General features: G+C 33.1%; 1 pseudogene; it reads right to left on the bottom strand.

Moving 5' to 3' along the window:
• Positions 1–13,723: 13,723 nt before the first annotated feature.
• The window catches only part of LOC125847121 (uncharacterized), a 9,097-nt pseudogene continuing 7,654 nt past the window's right edge, over positions 13,724–15,166 (bottom strand).

Raw genomic sequence — 15,166 nt, forward strand, 5'->3', positions numbered from 1 at the left:
ATTTTTAATTGATCAAACATAGTATTATTTTGTTATTTTTTGTTTCAATTTATTTGATATTTTTTTTTAACATATTTTCATACTTAATAATAATTTAATTTTAATCATAAACAAATTTTATGTCTACAAATTTTCTTATAGAAATAGGTTTATTAATAAAGAGAATAAAAATGTAGACTAGATATCCTATTGAAAACATATGATCTAGAACTACATTTAAAGATATATATTTACTACTTTACTTTTTCTATCCTTAAGTCTAATTAGGAATAACTATTGATTCCACAATTTTTTTCATTAGAGTTGGACAAGGGGCTCCTTTTTTACTAAAAATTAAAAAAAAAAATTGTTAGGGCTCTAGCAAGTCCATAAGAGTAGAAACATAAAGAATATAAAATACAGAAAAAAAGGTCTAGAGTAAAATGACCCAGTCCACAAAAAAAGACGTATTGCTATATGGACTACTATATTGCTAGGGTTTCTAATAGGGGGTTCAACATTTCTTTTCTCAACTTCCTCTCTCTATTGAATAAGTCGATGGTGATGAGGTTCCACAATATCAGTCTGGTTCATGTTCTTCTTTGGGTGATCAACACTCATGGCCCTCTTTGGTGTACGTCGTTGTTTCTCAGCTTGTAGAAGTAAGATTTGTTTCCTTCTCTTCTTAACTAATTTAATATTTGTTACCCTGGATTAAATTATGCATCTGGCCATTCCTTTTTCCTATCTAGATGTTTAGTTCGGTGGATAAGATTGTTGTGTATCTCTAGGAGTCTATAGAGGGTTGTCATCTTGGGTGCATGTTGGTTAGCTCTATGTTAGTGTTTCTCTTCCTTCTTTGTTTGATCTGATTCTAGTGTTTATTAATTGATGGATCTGTATTTCTCAGCTTGATTCAAGTCTATTTTCTTTTTAATTGATAGATTTGTGTTTTTAGCTTATTTTGAGTCTAGTTTCTTTTTAATTTATGGATCTATATTTTTCAACTTGATTTGAGTCTAGTTTCTTTTTAATTGATAGATATGTGTTTTTCATCTTGATTTGAGTCTAGTTTCCTTTTAATTGATGAATCTGTGTTTTTCAGCTTGATTTAAGTCTAGTTTCTTTTTAATTAATGGATCTCTATTTTTCAGCTTGATTCCAGTATATTTTCTTTTTAATTGATGGATTTGTGTTTTTTCAGCTTGATTTGAGTCTAGTTTCTTTTTAAGTTATGGATCTGTATTTTTTGGCTTGATTTGAGTCTAGTTTCTTTTTACTTGATGGATATGTATTTTTCAGCTTGATTTGAGTTTAGTTTCTTTTTAATTGATGAATTTGTATTTCTTTCAGCTTGATTTGAGTCTAGTTTCTTTTTAATTGACGAATTTGTGTTTTTTAGCTTTATTTGAGTGTAGTTTCTTTTTAATTGATGAATTTGTATTTTTTTCAACTTGATTTAAGTCTAATTTCTCTTTTAATTGATGGATCTGTATTTTTCAGCTTGATTTGAGTCTAGTTTAATATTAATTGATGGATATGTATTTTTTCAGCTTGATTTGAGTCTAGTTTCTTTTAATTGATGGATATGTATTTTTTCAGCTTGATTTGAGTCTAGTTTCTTTTGATTGATGGATCTATATTTTTCAGCTTGATTTGAATCTAGTTTCTTTTTAATTTACGTTTATGTGATTTTTCAGTTTGAATTGAGTCTAGTTTCTTTTTAATTGATGAATTTGTGTTTTTTCAGCTTGATTTGAGCCTAGTATCTTATTAATTGATGAATCTGTATTTTCAGCTTGATTTGAGTCTAGTTTCTTTTTAATTAATGGATCTGTGTTTTTCAGCTTGATTTGAGTCTAGTTTCTTTTTAATTGATGGTCTCTGTTTTTCAGCTTGATTTGAGTCTATCTTTTTCATTGATGGATTTATGTTTTTCAGCTTGATTTGAGTCTAGTTTCTTTTTAATCGATGAATTTGTGTTTTTCAACTTGATTTGAGTCTAGTTTCTTTTTAATTTGTGGATCTGTGTTTTTAGCTTGATTTGAGTTTGGTTTCTTTTTAATTGATGAATATGTATTTTTCAGCTTGATTTGAGTCTACTTTCTTTATAATTGATGGATTTGTATTTTTCAGCTTGATTTGAGTCTAGTTTCTTTTAATTGACGGATCTATGTTTTTTCAACTTGATTTGAGTCTAGTTTCTTTTTAATTGATGGATTTGTATTTTTTTGCTTTATTTGAGTCTAGTTTCTTTTTAATTGATAGATCGGTACTTTTCAGTTTGATTTGAGTCTAATATCTTTTTAATTGAGGATCTATATTTTTTAGCTGAGATAGGGATGGAGTGAAACTAGAAGCTTTCGACCATTTTCCAATAAGAAAAAATCTATTTTAATACCTATTAATGTTACTAATTTTTAAAATTTTATAAATCAAATCTATATAGATGACATGAATTTAATGACTTGGTTTATGTTCAAGGAACTTTTCCTATTATAAATATAGTTGTATACTTTCTTACACTTTCAAACTACAACATAATAAATTAAATTAAATTTGTGTCCAGTGGCGGATCCAGGATTTAGACTCCGTGGGTGCCAAATAGACTTATCGATTAAATTAATTTTATATTTGATTAAATTATTCGTCTTTTCGATATAAATTAATTTTAGTTCTCTAATTTTTCTTAAAAGAACGTGTGCAGCAATTTCTTTTTTCTTAAAAAAATGTCTTTCTCAAAAAAATAGGTACAAATGGGATTCGAACCCGCAACATCAGCCTTCTAAAGTTGTCCTCCTACCGTGGCACCACAAGCCAATTTTGTTCTGTGGGTGGCACGCTTTATATAAATATAAATATTATATATATATACCTATGTATATAGAGAGTTTCCGTCGAAGTTCGGGGGTGGCGTGGGACCCCCAAACCCCTTAATAGATCCGCCTCTGTTTGTGTCCTTTGGGTTTCAAACTAGGGTAACAATATGCATGTATATTGCTATGTAATGATTTTGCATTTCAACAAATTAATTTTGTGTAATTTCTTAAAAACCTAACCAGAAGAAGAGGTAGTGAAGTAGAATCTAATGGCTAATTGAATTCTCTTTTCTGATTTGCATTCTTTAAATATTTCCTTTCATGTATTTATTACTCCTAATTAATAAGTCTACATATTTATAGCTCAATAAAACTTTTCAATTCTCCTAATTATCTTTACAAAGAAGAGGCATGCACGTAAGTGATAAATAAATAGTAATATTTATGAAGATAAATGAAGGTTGTTAATAGAAATTAATTGCTAGTAGTCCTAACTCTTCCTAAAAATATTGTATGTGTTATATAAAAAATCATATGCATAATGTAGTAATATTTAAAAGAAAAGACATTTCAGCTAACTTGGATTTTAATTATGAATAGCAAGTAATTATATATATACACCATTATCTATATATATATATATATTACTTACATATGTTTACTCTAGTAATACAAATAGATTTTATCATGAAGTATCAATTAATTGACAAAGAACCCTTTCATTTTTCTAGATAATTGAATTAGTATATTAAACAATAATTCATTGTAATTTACAATTTAATTAATAATTATTTCATTGTCTTTCTAATAGATAATTTACAATTCAAAAAATAATTAAAATATTATTTAATATTTTCTTAATTAGATGTCTAATTTAGTCTAGGGGTAAAATGGTATCCAACTTTTCATCTTTTGAGTTTCCACTTTTAATAATATATGATATGATATGATATGATGATATGTATATTTTGTAATGTTGTCTATCACTAGGGTATTGCACTAACAAAAGTATTTCAATGTGTTGACAGATACAATGGTTTAAAGAAGGAATATGAAAAAACAAATCATGCTTAGAGGTATTCCATTACTTAACAAATCATATGTCCGTAAATATACTATAAAGGTAATCTTCTCTTTTTCCAACTAAATTCATTATAAATATTGAACTTTTGGAAGAATTTTTATTTTGTAGGGTAAATAATTTATAAGTAAATTAATATTGGAATGATTTAAGTAATAAATATTTCTCTCTCCGCCGTTACAGTTTTGCAATTATTTTTATCCGTTCTTCTTGCTTTTCTGGTAATTGTTCATTAAAAAATAAATGAAATGATGGATGTACAACATAACTAGATAGATCTTGATGAATCGAATAATGACATGACTGAACATCATGGCAGTGAGATTCACAAGTTTTCAAAGGACGACTTTAAAACGGTTGCTTATCCGTAGGAATGGGATGAAGAATCTTAATTACCTGCAAACTACATTACTAGAGAGGACATGAAGATTAAATATGTGGACAATAAACATGTAGTGCCTTTCCTCCGCTCTAAATCATTAATCAAGTTCTGAGCAATGTTCAAAGGATGAAATCATAAGATAGTTAGTCCATTATTATCATACCAGAAAAGAACTTCATTTCATAAAATTTCAGGACACTTTTATCGAACAACGGATATGTATTTTCAATTTAATCATAATTCTTTTTTGTCTCCAGACTATTTAGCAAATCAAGTCTCTATCCTTCCCTTGATTTCTTGTCTGAAAGAATCAAACTTCTATGTTCTAGTCGTAGGGTACTCATTTGATGGGGGTGGGAGAATTATTATGTTTATAATTCTGTAACTAATTATTGGAAACGTATCCCTCATATCATCAGCATTACTACTGCTAGAACTTAAAACATTGACGCTTTCAGACAAAATACCAAGGGAAGGACTGGAAACGCATTCGCAAAATAGTCCAGAGATTAAAAAAAAATAGGATTAAATTAAAATCTTCATCCATGTTTGAGAAAAGTGTCATGAAAGTTTATAGAATGAAGTACTTTCTCTGTATGCTAATAATGGACTAACTATGTAGTAATTTCATTATTTGGCCACTACTTGAAAGTTTATTTATGGCATAGAGGGGAGGAAATACATTACATGTTTCCTGGACACGTCTTTAATCTTCATGTTCTCTCTTATAATGTAGTCTGCATGTAATGTAGGTAATTAAAACTCTTCATTCTACTCTTGCTGATAAGCAAAGTCTTAATGTCGTCCTCTAGAAACTTGTGAATCCCACTACCCTGTTGTTCGGTCATGTCATCATCTATTTCATCGAGCTATCTATTATATGGTACTTGAAAAATTTTGTTTATGTTTTTTAATGCGAAAGTAATTGAGTTGCCGGAAAAACAAGAAGAAGGGGGGAAAATGGATGCAAAATCGTAATGGCGAAGAGAACCATGCATGATCCAAATCATTCCAATACTACTTTGACTATAAATTACTTACCTTAAAAAAAGAGAAAATCTTCCAAAAATTTAGTCTTTATAATGAACCTACTGAAAAGAAAAAAAAAGATCATCTATTAAATCGTATTTACAGACATATGATTTTTTATGTCATAGAGTACCCTCTAAACATGAGAGGACTACGTCTTACATAGACATGAATGCTTATCAATAGTCGATATTATCCCTATTACTAGAAAACTCATGATGGCCAATGGTGAAAGGTCCCAAATATTCCTTCTTTTTTACTTCATCTACCTAAGAAATAGAGCTAAGCCGGCGAGTTAATTTTATCTCTTCTTTGTGGGCTCCCTTTTTGTTGGTAATCATAACTGTTGGATTTTAGCAAGGTGTGAATGGGAAATAAGAAGAGAAGATGGAAATGTGGGGGAACCAATTTTGGAGGGAAAATGAAAAATCATTGCAAATTGCAAATGAAAAGTCATTTCTCCCATATTGGTAGAAGAAAGGAAAATTGTTGTCCTTATATTAGGAAGCACTTCCTTTAGTTCTTAAAGGGTTAAGAAGATGGTGCCCTCTCGCGCCGTTGTCGTCATCGCTTGCTCGGCTTCGGCTTTGGATTTGGATTTGGCAAATGATTGATTGATAATATTTTTGGACAAAATTTATTTAATCAATCTCATTAATTGATTTCCTTTCTCTTATAAATTAATTCAGAATGTTAATTAATTAACATAATTAATTTCGCATAACGAAATTTATTTGAAATTCGCGTGTAATGGTAAAAACATTCTGAAGGGACCTGTTCCTTCCGAAAAGGCGTTACTTTTCCCAAAAAGACACAACATTTTGAAAAGACACCATTGTTCGAACAGATGCGTTCCTTGTTGTAAATGACTATAAATAAGAGGTTTCTTCCGTTTTTCATTCACTGAAAATTTTTCCTCTCTGCATACATTTTATTACAAAAATAAATTGTCGATCGACAGAGTCTGTGTGTGCTCTCATTGTTGTTCTTGCGTTCGCTGAAATTAGTGAAGTTTGAGGTACCACTATTTCTGTAATAGTTAATCCATTTTATCTTGGGAGGAATTAATCTGTAACCTCGGGTACTTGAGGGGATTAAATTTCTTAAAGAAACACAGTGGGTTTTGTGGACTCGGATTCTATTTTTCTGTCTGTTTCATCTTTTTTGTTTCTGTTTTTTGCCAACCTGAATATAGGAGATAACAATATATAACTACAGCCGGTTCAACAACTTCAAACTTTTCTTCCTCTTTTGGGACCAACCTGCTACTCCAAGTGATGATTTCCATGAAATGAGATAGATTACTCAATAGTGTTTCTTGAAAGCTGTCCTTTGAGGCAGTTTTGAGCTCTTACGATGTCTCTCATTTGCATTTCATGTTTTTGGATAGAGGCAGTATGGGAGTTGACCATCTCAGACATGGTGCGAACTTTTGCATATGTCCTCTCTTAGTTCTGTAAAGCATTCTCAAGCACCATTCACAACTGCTGTGAGTTAGATATCTTCCCTCTAGGAGGTACGTACAAATTTGCACTTTTATTTCCGAAGTTATTGTTATTTTTGTATTAACCTTGACTCTAATTACTTCATTTTTGATACCCGGTCCATTGGTTATGCTAACCTTGCGGTTGTGGTATCCATTGNTTTGGCAAATGATGTGATTGATTGATAATATTTTTGGACAAAATTTATTTAATCATTCTCATTAATTGATTTCCTTTCTCTTATAAATTAATTCAGAATGTAAGTTAATTAACAGAATTAATTTCGCATAACGGAATTTATTTGAAATTCGCGTGTAATGGTAAAAACATTCTGAAGGGACCTGTTCCTTCCGAAAAGGCGTTACTTTTCCCAAAAAAACACAACATTCTGCAAAGACACCATTGTCCGAATAGATGTGTTCCTTGCTGTAAATGGCTATAAATAAGAGGTTTCTTCCGTTTTTCATTCACTGAAAATTTTTCCTCTCTGCATACATTTTATTACAAAAATAAATTGTCGATCGATAGAGTCTGTGTGTGCTCTCATTGTTGTTCTTGCGTTCGTTGAAATTAGTGAAGTTTGAGGTACCGCTACTTCTGTAATAGTTAATCCGTTTAATCTTGGGAGGAATTAATCTGTAACCTCGGGTACTTGAGGGGATTAAATTTCTTAAGGAAACACAGTGGATTTTGTGGACTCGGATTCTATTTTTCTGTCTGTTTCATATTTTTTGTTTATGTTTTTTGCCAACCTGAATATAGGAGATAGCAATATATAACTACAGTCGGTTCAACAACTTCAAACTTTTCTACCTCTTTTGGGACCAACCTGCTACTCCAAGTGCTGATTTCCATGAAATGAGATAGATTACTCAATAGTGTTTCTTGAAAGCTGTCCTTTGAGGCAGTTTTGAGCTCTTACGATGTCTCTCATTTGCATTTCATGTTTTTGGATAGAGGCAGTATGGGAGTTGACCATCTCAGACATGGTGCGAACTTTTGCATATGTCCTCTCTTAGTTCTGTAAAGCATTCTCAAGCACCATTCACAACTGCTGTGAGTTAGATATCTTCCCTCTAGGAGGTACGTACAAATTTGCACTTTTATTTCCGAAGTTATTGTTATTTTTGTATTAACCTTGACTCTAATTACTTCATTTTTGATACCCGGTCCATTGGTTATGCTAACCTTGCGGTTGTGGTATCCATTGACTCTGATAGTTCTGACCTTTGCAGCTCTAGCATTGATATTTGTTCTGAGCATTGTTCACATAATTAGCTTCCTCAAATTGCATCAGAGGAGCCTCTTAACTTTGCATCATCTGCTAAGCATAACTTACCCTTGATAACTTGCACATATTTGACCGTTTTAACTCAACTTAGATTATTTTTCGTAAATCTCTTGGTCAATAGTTCTATGTGTGTGGCCATATTAGAGATCAATTGACCTGCTTCTTATTTTATATGACAATTGTAGTGGTTACTTAGAGGGAACCACTTATTTAAGAACATATGGACGAACTCTGCCCATGTGGTGATAGATTTTGTTGGCAAGTTGTGGAGCCAAGTTCGTGCTGCTATAGTGAAGGAGTATTTGAATACCTTCAGTCTATAGAGTCATTAGCGATTGAAGTAATTAACTACTAAACAAGATTGATAATAGAATTGTAGAAGATGAAGATAGTATATAATCTTTGAAGTATATTTTACAATGAATAAGCATATGTATTTATATACACCTTTGTAACTAACTTACCTAATCTTCTAACTAACTCTATAACTAACTTCTGGAAAATGTGCCTTACTAACTTTTACATTTTGCTTTCTTTTAAACTTTCTCAATACTCCCCCTCAAGCTAGGTGGTGCAAATATGTTTAAGACACCTAACTTGGACAATAGATATTCATGTTGTGGCTTGTTGAGGCCTTTAGTTAGCAAATCTGCAGGCTGATGCTGTGTTGAAACATAGACAATATTGATCAGTCCATTTTGAAGTTTCTCCCTAATAAAATGATAGTCCATCTCAATGTGTTTAGTACGCTCATGATAAACTGGATTAGAGGCTAATTGAATAGCAGACTTGCTATCACTATATATTTGAACTGGTAAGTGTACCTCAACCTTCAACTCTTTCAGCATACCTACCAACCAAACTAACTCTGTCACAGTTGAAGCTAAGCTTCTATACTCAGCTTCAGGTGAGCTTCTTGACACAATGGTTTGCTTCTTAGCTTTCCAAGAGATCAAAGACTCTCCAAGTTTAATCACATATCCAGTTACAGACTTCCTGGTAAGAGGGCATGCAGCCCAATCTGCATCACAGAAAGTTGTAACTTCACTACTACAATTATTGGATAGTAATATACCTTGACTTGGTTGCCTTTTGATGTATTTGACAACTCTAAGTGTTGCATCCATATGAGATTTTTTTGGTTGATGTAGGAACTGACTTAATGTTTGTACACTAAAAGAAATGTCAGGCCTTGTCGTGTTTAGATATAGCAACTTCCCAATCAACTTTTGATAAGTAACTTGATCTGTTAGAGGCTCCTCCTGATTTTGTCTAGTTTGTTCATCATATTGCCTTGATGTCAGCTTCATATTTACATCCATAGGTGTTCCAGCAGTCTTTGCTCCTGATAAACCAATTTTTGAAATGAGTTGAAGTGCATATTTCCTTTGATGCATAACTATTCCACTGTTTGATCTTACAAATTCTATTCCAAGAAAATATTTCAACTCTCCTAGATCCTTCATTTTAAAACTTAGTTGTAAGGACCTTTTTGTTTCCTCTACTAGCTTTAAACTACTTCCTGTTACCAAAATATCATCAACATACACTAATATTATTGTAGTTCCTTCAGTAGTCCTTCTTGTAAATAAAGAGTGATCGTGCTGACTTTGATTGAAATCCAGCTTCTGTAGAACTGCTGCAAATTTATGATTCCATTGTCTTGGTGCTTGTTTAAGCCCATACAATGATTTTTCCAGTCTACACACCTTATACTCATTCTCCCCCTGGCTGGAAAAACCTTGAGCCACAGCCATGTATATTTCATCCTCTAAATCACCATTCAAAAAATCATTATATACATCCATTTGATGTATATGCCAACACTTGGACACAGCTAAGGCAAAAATAGCTCTCATTGTGACCATTTTTACCACAAGGGAAAAAGTTTCTTTGTAATCTATACCTTCCTTTTGGCTATATCCTTTGGCCACCAGTCTTGCTTTAAACCTTTCTACTTCTCCATTAGACTTGTATTTAATCTTATAAATCCATCTGCATCCAATAGCAGACTTCCCTTTTGGCAAATCAACCAGTTTCCAAGTTTTGTTATCTTGTAAAGCCTATATTTCAGCTTGCATTGCTTCAATCCACTTAGGATCTTTGCTGGCTTCAGCAAAGGATGCAGGTTCAGTTAGAACAGAAGTTGCAGCAACAAACTCCTGGTAAGATTTAGACAAGTGATTGTATGCAACACTGTCAGCTATAGGATACTTCACTTGTTTTCCCATATTTAGTGACACAAAATCTTTCATCCAAACTGGTGGATGTACTCCTCGTGTAGACCTTCTATTCACCACTGTTTGAGAGTTAGTAGAAACAGACTCATTATCTTGAACTATTTCTTTCACTGTTTCTTGCTCAATGTTGCCATCCAAGTTTCTGTTCAACTCCTGACTACATTGCTCTTCTTGTAAGCACATATTCTCACTATTCTATTTGTTCATCATGTTGTCACACAATAACTTCCATTCTCCATTTATCATAGTACCATCCATACTACTCACAAATGTACCCTCTTCTCTTTTACCTAAGGCAGACATGAAAGGGAACACTGTCTCTTTGAATACCACATCTCTACTCACAAAGAAATTACTTGATGTCAAATCTAACAAAATATAACCCTTCTGAGTTTCTGAATATCCCATATGTACTGCTGCCTTTGTCCTTGATGCTAACTTTATCACTCTCAGTTAGAACCTTAGCATAACATAAGCAACCTAATACTCTAAGATGAGACAGCATTGGCTTGCTTCCATACATTTTCTCATATGGAGATTTACCTCCCAGAACTGTGCTAGGCATCCTATTTATCAGGTAGACAGCTGCAAGCACACACTGACCCCAATATTTTAAAGGAATATGCCCCTGGAACCTTAGAGCCCTAGTTACTTCCAAGAGGTGTCTATGCTTTCTCTCAGCCACCCCATTCTGTTGAGGTGTATAAGGACAGGATCTCTGATGTACTATCCCTCTTTCTTTAAACAAAACAACACAAACTGAATTCATGAATTCAGTTCCATTAGCAGATCTAACCTTTCTTACCTCTTTGTCATACTGTGTTTTAACAAATTTCAGAAAATAACCTAAAGCTACACACACATCTGACTTATTTTTTAACAAAAAAACCCACGTCATTCTTGAGAAATCATCAACTATTGTAAGGAAAAATCTATTACCATCAAATGTAGGTTGTTTGTATGGTCCCCATACATCCAAATGAATCAAATAAAAAACTTGACTACTTTTAATGCTACTAATAGGAAACACAGTTCTGGTCTGTTTTGCACTAGGACAAATAGTACATTCATTCAACACTTTGTTCATTATTTCTGAATTAACAGGAAACACTTTACTTAACACATGTGATGCTCCATGTCCTAACCTCCTATGCCATACATCCACTTCTTTTTCTAACAATTGTTGAACTTCTAACTTCTTTTCAGATGCAACAAGTGAGTGATCTTGTGTCAAGTTCCTCAGTAGCAAGTACAACGCATCATCCTCTTTACCAACTTCCCTCACCTTGCCAATGTAAAGATCCTGAAATACACAGAAATGAGGGAAGAAAGTGACTGAGCAATTTAACTCTTTAGTCAACTTGCTTACTGAGAGTAAATTGTACTTGAACTCTGGAATATGATAGACATTAGTAATCACACTCCTTGGAGATATGTGACACACTCCAGTATTAGACACACTTCACCAGTAGGTAGATAAACTGGTTTTGGATCCTTAACCTTAACAACATAATGTTTTGTAAGCATATCCATATTTGATACAATATGATTAGATGCCCCCGTATCTATAATCCAGACCTTATTATTTTCATAAACTAACAAAGTTTTACCTGCAGTATTTGCCTGAAGATCATGTACTGGATTTGTATCCTCTGATTTTTGTCCACATCCTTGATTCTGCTTTAACATGTGCAGAATTTGATCATACTGATCTTTGGTGAAACTACACCCCTGCAGTTGACTTGAACAATCACCTATGTTACTTATATGATTTTTCACAGGAACATTTGTGTTACTTCCATAGTTGAAGGTTGATCCATCTGAACCATCCTCATAGCAATTCTTTCTTGTACTGTTAACATCAGTCCCAACCATGTAAGCTCCACTTCCTGTATTAGTACTCATTTTTCTTTTGGATTTGAAATCAGAAGGGTATCCAATCAATTTGTAACACTGATCCTTAGTATGCCCTTTGCATCTGCAAAACTCACATACAACAGGAAAGTTCTTCTTGAACTTGTTCAATCCTTGAGTACTGGAGATTCCACTTGTTCTCGAATACATCACCATAGGGTCTACACCAGAATCAGTCACAGAACTTAACCCTACACTTGTCCTGCTAGAAGTCATCTTCTGACACTCATCATTTATAACCATTGCATAAGCTTGATTCACTGTAGGAACAGGACTCATTAACAAAATTTGACTTCTTGCCTGTCCAAAAGACTCATTCAATCCCATCAAGAACTGATACAATTTCTGTCGATTTAAATGATCAACAAAACTTCTTGCCTTTTCACAATCACATCCAGGAGGTGGCACTAACGCCTTAAATTCATCCCACAAGGTTTTAAGTTTAGTAAAATATACTGACACAGAATCAGTACCCTGTTGCAAGGTTGCAATTTCTTTATGCAGGCTAAAGGTTCTTGACCCATCTAACTGATCAAACCTTTCTTTTAGATCATTCCATACCCCTTGAGCTGATGAAGCAAAGGCTACTCCTCCTAAAAGACTTTTTGATACTGAATTCAGGAGCCACGAGAGGACTATAGCATTCACCCTCTCCCACTGGCCTCTTAATTCTGCACTTACACTTTCCTTTCTACAAGAACCATCTACCAAACCAATCTTGTTTCTTCCGAGTAATGCCAATTTAATTGACCTACTCCACAAAGCATAATTCTCAATTCCAATCAGTTGAAACGAGATCAAATTTACCCCACTGATATCAGCAGGACTCAAGAACAATGGATGATTGTAATCGACACCTTGACTCATAGACATTGCTGGAACAGAGCTTGGATTTCCATCAGTACTGCTGTCTCCAGTTGTTTGTGCAGATACTCCTTGAGTCATGTTAACAATCTTTCTTTTTCTTTGAATTGAATTGCGGAAAAACAACGAATAATTTAAGTCAGATTTTGACCTTCAGATCTTCAGAAGTCTTAAACAGATGACAAATTATGATCTCCAGATCTTCAGAAGTAATACACAGATGAGTTCTTCACCTTCAGATCTTCAGAAGTCTTAAACAGATGATAAATTCTGATCCCCAGATCTTCAGAAGTAATATGCAGATGAGTTCTTCACCTTCAGATCTTCAGAAGTCTTAAACAGATGACAAATTCTGATTTCCAGATCTTCAGAAGTAATACACAGATGAATTCTTCAGATTCCAATTACTGGCTCTGATACCATGAAGTAATTAACTACTAAACAATATTGATAATAGAATTGTAGAAGATGAAGATAGTATATAATCTTTGAAGTATATTTTACAATGAATAAGCATATGTATTTATGTACACCTTTGTAACTAACTTACCTAATCGTCTAACTAACTCTATAACTAACTTCTGGAAAATGTGCCTTACTAACTTTTACATTTTGCTTTCTTTTTAACTTCCTCAATATAGTTCCTGTGTCATTTATCACGTCTTTATTCACTAGATAATAATTTGGTGGGGAAAATCAGGTTTTGAATGAGATGATCACCATTACAAAGAGATATTCCGGTTCACTTATGGATTATTTAAGTGGCAAATGAAGTATGGAAGAATGAGAAAATAAAGATAAAAATGGTGTTCGATAGTATGATATAGGAAACAAACTATTCCAATTTACCGAAAATTTATGAAATGCTAACTCACATCTTTAGTGTGTGGTTACTTATTAAAGAAGTGAAGTACCTCCCCTTCATCTAATTTTTCATCCAGAAAGTGATAAAAGGTAGGAAAGATCCTTCGCTTATTTTTTAGGCATGTAGTGCTGCAGCAGTTTAGCAGCAAACTAACGTGTCAATATTTGAAATTTATTTGATGATTTTCTTATCTCGTTTTCTCCTAGATACTATACTTCACTCGACCACTTTTTTCTAGGAAGTAAGATCTTAATGGAAAAATATACCAAGAAACAATTAAACATTATAAAGTAGTGCTTACTGCTTCCTTCTGTATGCCGAACACTGTTAAGTACAAAACTATTCTCATCAGAGTCACAGAGCATATAGTATCTGGAGAATAAGAGTACACATTGAGAAATAAGTATTTAAGCATAAAGTGGGGCTGCACACACAAGTAACTTTCACTTGTAAAGGAAATGCTGAAAATGAACAACTCCGGTGTTGGGGCCTTTGGTTAAGAAAATGAAGTAACTTACAGTGGAGCTTTATACTCATATTTAACTAAGCACCGTACTGCTGCTATAACTGCATCCATTTGTTAGGGCCTTCAGTTAAGAGATCCATTGTTGCTCTGTTGTATGGAGGATTCACTGCCGGAAAGCACTCTATTACCTCAACTAGATAAATAGCTAAATCATATACCTCATTGTTTACAGTTCAATATCTAAGAAGAATGTAAAGCCTTACCATCAATATTAGCAAGTGATTGGATCAGGTCAGGCAAGCTTGTTTCCGTACTCTTTCCTTTACTCTTTCCCTTACTCTTTCTCTTACTCTTCCCCTTATTCTTCTCATTACGCTTAAACTGAAAAGCAGGATCACATAATTCAAATGCATCCTTCACAATCTCATTCATCATGTCTTAACAGCTTCAAAAGAAGAAAGCATTTAACAATTGAGAATCTTAAGGCATTATATTTTAAAGACTCTAGGTGTGTTTGGTACGAAGGAAAACATTTTCCGAAAAATGTTTTCCAATTTTCTAATGTTTGGTTGGGCTAAATGTTTTCCAAATCAACTCATTTTCCTCAAATTTAAGGAAAATGACTTCCCTTCAAAACTTAAGCAAAATATTTTTCAAAACTCTCTTCCAACTTCAAATTACAATTATTTTTTTGTTGAAAAAATCAATTTATTTTGTCTCTACCGTCAAACCACCCTCCAACCACTCCCCCC

The sequence above is a fragment of the Solanum stenotomum genome, chromosome 12 (genome assembly GCF_019186545.1).
Source record: "Solanum stenotomum isolate F172 chromosome 12, ASM1918654v1, whole genome shotgun sequence".
Lineage (NCBI taxonomy): Eukaryota > Viridiplantae > Streptophyta > Magnoliopsida > Solanales > Solanaceae > Solanum > Solanum stenotomum.